We start from the raw sequence: 7,792 nt of genomic DNA on the forward strand, positions 1-7,792 counted from the left end.
ATGAGCGAGAAGTCTGTAAATGCTCAGAAACAGCAGTTTCATGCCAATTAAACAAACTCTGAGGAAGATTGTGATGTCATCAAAACCTTCAGAACAGCAAATGTAAGAAAGAGGCCTTTTTTATTTTCAACAAAAAGTTATTCTAACCTCCATTTAAAGTAGAATTTATTGCAGGACAGTTGTGTTGAACTGAAACAATATAGAGAAAAGAAGCCAAAATAATAATAATAATAATAATAATAATAATAGATGATTAAAATAGTAAGTGAATATTACGAAAGCCTGTTTATGCTGCATTTTGTCAGGCACATCCCTCAAAACAGCCTAATTATGCCTCAAAACCTAAGTTTATCTTATTCGTTATCACGAGAAAAAGATCTTTGTTATATCGCTATAACGAGATAATAAGTCGTTATCACGAGATAACAGTGCATAAAAATAAAAAACAATTCATGGCCGTTCTCGGCTTCCGTAGAATGTGCCATTAAATACATTCATTAATTGATAATGTAACATAAATTGATATTTCTGCTTTAATTTTCTCCTTTTATGTACTTATTTGTATTATTTACTGGAATCAATGCATTTTACTTGGAACAGAGTAATTTTATAGTGTGGAATTAGTACTTTTACTGAATAGGATCTAAATACTATACAAGCATTTGTTATAGTGACACTGCTAAATAGTTTAAAAGACAACTTTTTATTGACATAAGCCACAAGACAAAAGGCACAGCAGAATCGAATTAGCATTACTACCAAATTGATCATCTAAAGTTATTTTTTTTAAAAGATGAAACTCCCCGGTTACGAAAGCAACAGTCCAGTCATTAGTCAGTGACCGGGTTATTTTGAGATGTGTGCAGTAACAGGCCACAGGAAAGCACACACAGTGCTGCAGAGATGTCAGAGCAGAGGAAATGTTTTCATTCATTTGCCCTACTGTTTCTTCCTTCCTGTGGTTTGACCCCAACACAAACATCTTCCTGTTAATGACAGAAGCTCTGCCACAGCCGGAGCTCATAATGCTGCTCAGGCCCGGTAGCAGAGATGGAAGAAGAAGAGTTCGCCCCCTCTGAAGGGTCACAAGATCAGGGGTTGTGGGATGATTAATTGGAAAGGAAAGAAGAAAATAGTTATACTACAAATAATTTATCTTCATTTTTTGGACATTTCTCTAATCTTTGCTTTCTTGAGAAAAATGTGACTATTTGAACTCTCTGAGCCTCAAACAATTTTTTTAATGAAACCATCCGAGAAGTTTGCAAACAACTCACTTCTGAGAAGTGATGGGGAGCCCACACAGGGGTTTTTTCTTTTTCTTTTTCTTTTCTTTTTCTCTTTTTTTCTCTCTCTGTGTAGTAAATGACATCAAGCCAAACAGGCTGTGAGAATTGGCTTAATCTTTAACAACACATTGTATGTTTTATTTGTGTTTATTTCTTCTTCTTTTTGTCATTATTTATTTGTATACATTTATTCATGTTAAATCTTATAATAGTAAAATATATATATATAAATACAACTTTTTCTAGTCAAGTAAAAGTATCAAAAACTGTAATTACTCAATTAGTTACATAAAAATTAGTTACTAGTTACATTATAGATTCAGATATTCTAAGTTACCATGTATTATCGTTAACGATAAGACTTTGTTGATACTCAGGGAAGAAAATACACAAACTACCCAGCTGTAAATAAGTTTAAATTAAATTGACTTAAAATTAACTTCCCTTTTACCAGCTGCAAAATTTAAATGCTGAACAAATGAATGCAGTAATATATTATTATATAATTATAATCCAATAATATAATTAATGTTTTTCTAAAACTGGACATCTGCATAATAACTACTTTTACTTTTAGTATATTTGGAGGTATATTTCAACACTGTCGTATTACTGCTTTTACTTTAGTAACATATCTTAATACTCTTCTTCCACCCCTCATATCTTATTCGTATGGCCTATATTGTAATGCACTCAGTAGTGTGCAGATGAGCCAGTAATGAAATAAGATTTAACTGCTTCCATCAGACACACAATGAGCAGCAGATGCTCTTTTTGAAACACACGCTCCATCTAGTGGCTCTGCAGGGCAGCACAGAGTGGGGGCTTGTCTCAACAAGAAGCAGCTGTTTTTATAAAGTTGTATTAATATCTCCATTCATCTGCACTGACTGCATCCCTGACCCCAGCGGGAGCACAGAAGAGAAGAGTATTTGGAGGAAATTTCGTAGCTGTGTTTGCTCTAATCATGAGAAACACTGAGCTGCAGGGTTTTTCTTTTATCATGAATTCAAAGCACATCGCTGAGACTTCCCAAGAAGATTGTTGTTGTAATGAGCTGTTCATAGGCAGCCAAGTGAATAAAATATTTACGGAGGAATAGCATAAGTTTACAAGTTAGTTCATGTGTTTGCCCATGCATCCTGCATGTGTTTATTTCTATATGTGTGTGTGGGGGAGATAGAGAGACGGGGGCTGTGAGGTGAGTGGGGGTAATCCTTCAGGCTCTTTGTGTGTTTTATTGCTCAAGTTTCGCAATCCTGCAGGGACATGTGTGTTGGACTCTCTCCCAGAGACGCTAATAATCTTTACACAGTTTAAACTTGTCTTCTGGTTTTTATCCAAAACTTGTTTGTGAAGCCAACTGACCGTAAGCCACCCCCAGAAGTGTGGGGGGCCCAGAATCATCCCCAATAAGGTGTCAGGTTTTGGTTTTGGTTTCCTTTTTACTGCAGCATTTATTTTCCCACAGAAAATTTTCCGGGAATACTAGTGTAGTTTCCATGACATAGTCGCTTCGTCAGAAACTGCATAATTTGAAGCTGAGTGAAAGCTGAATAATACAGAGTTGTGCAACAGGAAGAAGATGGGAGGCAGCTGTGAGAACAAAGCACAGATGCTGACAGGAGACTGTGGGAAAGAAAATGAATATTCAAAAGTGCATGTTCACTCAGTATGCAAAGAAAAATCTGAGGCCTTGAATGGTGTATGGAGATGACACACTTCAGTGGGCCATAATTAGAAAATTATTCAATAACAATGCTGATGTGTCTCAAAAATTGATTAAGCAAAACTGACAAAGATTCTGTGCATATTTGTTGCTTTTCATTGCCTATAAATTGAGAATGGACCTTTCAGGAAAGACAGAGACATCTTGTGTCAAACATTTTTCAAATGAATATTACATAATGTCATGGAAAAATGTATTAGACTACCATTGTTTTATTCAATTTTTGTTCATTTTAATGCCTGGTACAACACATATATAATGATAACAACACAAATAGCTCATAATATCGAGCCTTTTTCCATGGATTTCTTAATAACCAAAATCATTATCAAGAAACCCACGGAAGATGGTTAGATATCATCTCCTAAATTAAACTCTTATGAATTATGTTTGTTGTTATCATTATAATTGTCCAAACAAATGTACTTTTAGTTGTACCAGGCATTAAAATGAACAAGAAATTGAAGAAAGCAATGGTCTAATTTTTTTTTCTAAATTTAACAAATTAGTTGTACAATAATCACAATTATTCACCTTTTTATGTCTAAAAAACCTTAGCTTGTAATAACTTGTTTTTGCCACTGGATCCATAGAACCATAGAACCCATTTTCATTCAGATATTTTGAGTTGAGAGAGATTTTCCTCTACAAAATTTGCCTTATTTAGATCTCTTCTAGACATTTATGACGTGTCAGCGTGGGTTCTCTCCGGGTTCTCTGTTTTCCTCCCATAGTCCAAAAACATGCACTTAGGTTTAATAGGTGACTCTAAATTGTCCGTAGGAGTGAATGAGAGCGTGACTGGTTGTCTGTCACTATGTGTCTGCCCTGCAATAGACTGTACCCCGCCTCTCGCCTAAGGTCATCTGGGATAGGCTCCAGGCCCCTACGACCCGAGTGCGGATAGGCAGTTAAGGAAAATTAATTAATTAATATACCAAAATTGACTGCTAACTCCTCTTAATTGGCCAGCGGTGACTGCAGGTGATCAACAACTGCTTCAGTTTGCTAAAGATACTTTTGGCAATTATTTAGACTAAAAATAAGCCTTTCCTAGTCTGTTGTAGGCTATATTTTGTCATTTGTCGTTGCTTAAAACATCCACAGTAAAGTGTCGCATCTACAGATTAATTCCAGTGAAAGTATGGAATTAATCTGTAGATGCTACACTTTACTGCTACAATATTTTCACTAAAATTGGAGTAAATAAATCCCTGTTTTTGTTATCTCTGCTGCCATCTTTGCTGTTCAGGGAGAGGGGAAAGGGAGACACACCTGGAGGAGATCTGCATTGTACTGAGTGCACTTCTCTAATCAGTTCTAATCACTTGTTTTTAAGGTACACTGGACACAAACTATTATTACAAGCAGAGTCTTTTTCTATGCCTTACAAAACATGTCTGGAGGGGACCTTTAATCAATTATTTCAACAACAACAACAACAGACTAATCAGTCATTGATTTCAGCCTTTCTGTCGCAGCTGACTGAAACATGCTCTCAAACATTCCTGTTAGCTGAAAAAGAAAAGCCAACACATTGAATGTGTTGTTAAAAAGCCAGCAATGTAGAACAAGATTACATTTTCTATGAAGCCTGAGAGAAAACTGCAACTCTGTCTGCACAGCTGAAGAAAACAAACAAATGTGGAAGAAAATGAAGAGTTAACACAAACAAAACTCCCACTCTAGTGGAAGGTCAAGACTAGACAAGAGACAGAGTGGAGACATGGACAGTAGTGTTATTTTTATTTAGTGAGACAGATGTTTGTACTCTCTGTTTATATTTTGGCAGAGAGATAAATAATGATCATTATCGTGTTGTTTTTTTTTATGATGTGGCTTCATACACCAGCCTCTTCCGTTTGTTTCTCACTTCAGGTCTGCTATCATAATCTTCTTCTTTCCAAAGAGTCATAAACACCAGAGTACCTGATTTCCTCTGTTTAATGCAACCTGCAAACAATTTACTGGAATTCTTACAACTAAACTACAAACATCTGGAGAGAAGAATGTCAATAATGATTTCACTGAAAACTGAGTTTCCCATCAAGCATCAAGACTTAAATGTTTCTCTATAATTATGTAAAATGTTTATTTATTCAGTGTCATATAGACTGAGTCTTAAATCGTGGTTAAACGGAAGGAAAGGGGTCACGTTAAAAGGATTTCATGCAGTTATGAAAATCAGCAGCAAGGTATCTTTTGAGAAACAGTGTCCTAGTTACTAGAGATTATCCGCTGAGAGTTTTCATTGGATCTACTTTCTACTGAGGAAAAATAGTCCTGTATGAAAACTGTTGGCAGTCAGCTATGTGGATTATCCAGAGAAATGAGGACACTGTTTATGGAAAGAAGAAAATAAAGATGTTAATGTTGATTTTTTTCTTTCAAAGCTGTTAGCACCACAAATATAACTTAATTCCCTGTCAGTGAAATTTAAGAATTCACCTTTAAAAATAAGCTAAGTATCTGCATTGCTCAGCAGCACTAAAGATAGGTAAAAATATACGCTGTAAATTGGGTGAACTGGCCCTTTAAGGTAATGTCTCTCTAATTTGTCTGCATTTTTCAATGTGAAAAAGAGTTAGCACTTAGCACATTTCCACCCTCCAATACAACTTTGATGTTTTAACACTGGAGGAATATTCAGGCCAAGTCTAAAGCTCTAAAGTGTGTCACTGGTGGCCCGAGGGCCTGCACAGATCTTTTAATGTGGTTGTGTGAAATAAAATCAACATAGTAGGGTCACTGTTTGATGTACTGGAAATGGCAGAGAATTTAAAGCGACTCTGCAGGCTGCAGCATAATACTGTATTTGCAGACAACTTTAATACACTTTTTGTTTCCTGCTGTACTGCTGCAACAGCTGCATAACTTATACGTTGTGCATGATTTCAGCAGCATTATACAGTTAGAACATAATGGACAGCATGAGCAGCCTTCCTCCCCTGAGGCTCAGTTATGTCTGGATGATAATAATGATGTGGCAGCGCTATCTGCTGCCCCCTGCGGGTTTCCAGCGGTACCGGCCATGTAATGGAAGAGAAAAAAACCCTCTAATCTCCTTACTGCAGACAGCAGTCGTGCGCGTGCACATTCACACGCGCGCGCACCGTCACAGGCATGCACACATGCACACACACAGGCTAAATATGGCGGTAAATAAGATTGTAGACGCATTTACTTTTGGTACAAAACAAACAGAAATAACACTGTGGGTGCCACGATAATCTCAGGTTCTGGCTCCTGTGACTGAAGTAAGAGCATGACAAAAATAAAGTTGTTTTTTTAAATAAAATAAATAAAAATCTTTTTCTTTTTTGCAACTAAATCAATAGTGTAGAATATTTTAGTGAAACAAACTCTCATTCCTATTATTTTATCAAATCAAATAAACATATTTCTTGCAGCTAAATCAATAGTGCAGAATAATTTATTGATATAAAATCTTATTTATTTTATAAGTATTCCTCAGGATGATTAATAACACATTTTTGCAACTAATTCAATTGTGCAGAATATTTTTGTGACATAAACGTTTTTCCTCAAATTGATTTTTTTTTTAAACCACACACATTTTTTAAACTACATTAAACGTGCAGACTATTTTAGTGACATAGAATATGATTCCAACATTTTTTTTAATTAAATCAATACTGAAGAATATTTTATTGACAAATAATATAATTTATATTATATTATTTCTTAAGTTGATTTTTAAAGATATAATAATAATGATATAAAATATTATTGTTATTATAAATTATTCCTCAAGTTGATAAAAAAAAACTTTTTTTGAACTAAATCAATAGTGCAGAATATGTTATTGATCTTAAATATTATTCAGATTACATTTTTCCTCAAGTTGATTTATAAAAAAACTAAATTTTAAAAACTAAATTAATCGTGTAGACTATTTAAATGATACTATCAAATTATTACTGTAGTTGACTTTTTTCAAAACATTTTTTGCAAGTAACTTAATACTGCAGAATAATTTAATTGACATAAAATATTATTTATATTATATTATTTATTAAGTTCATTTAAAATAAAACATTTTATGCACCTAAATCAATAATGTAGAAAATGTAGTGATATAACATATTATTCTTATAATATATTATTCCTCAAGTTGATTAAATAAACATATTTTGCAACTAAATCAATACTGCAGAATATTTTAGTGATATAAAATATAATTAATAATTAAAATATTCCTTATTCTTATAATATATTTTTCCTCAATTTGATTAAAAAACGAATTTTTGAAAAATAAAATTAATTACACAGGTTATTTTAGTGATATAGAATATAATTCCTATAAATTATTCCTTAAGTTGCTGCAATTAAATAAATACTGCATATCTTATTGACATTAAATATTATTTATATTAAATTATTTCATCAGTTGATTTAAAATAAAACACATTGTATGCAACTAAATCAATAATACAAAAAATATAGTGATATAAAATATTATTCTTATTATAGATTATTCCTCAAGTTGATTAAATAAACATCTTTTGCAACTAAATCAATACTGCAGAATAATTTAATTGACATAAAATATAATTTCTATTATATTATTTATTAAGTTCATTTAAAATAAAACATTTTATGCACCTAAATCAATAATGCAGAAAATGTAGTGATATAACATATTATTCTTATTATAGATTATTCCTCAAGTTGATTAAATAAACATCTTTTGCAACTAAATCAATACTGCAGAATATTTTAGTGATATAAAATATAATTACTAATTAAATTA

The sequence above is a fragment of the Centropristis striata genome, chromosome 19 (assembly GCF_030273125.1).
Source record: "Centropristis striata isolate RG_2023a ecotype Rhode Island chromosome 19, C.striata_1.0, whole genome shotgun sequence".
Lineage (NCBI taxonomy): Eukaryota > Metazoa > Chordata > Actinopteri > Perciformes > Serranidae > Centropristis > Centropristis striata.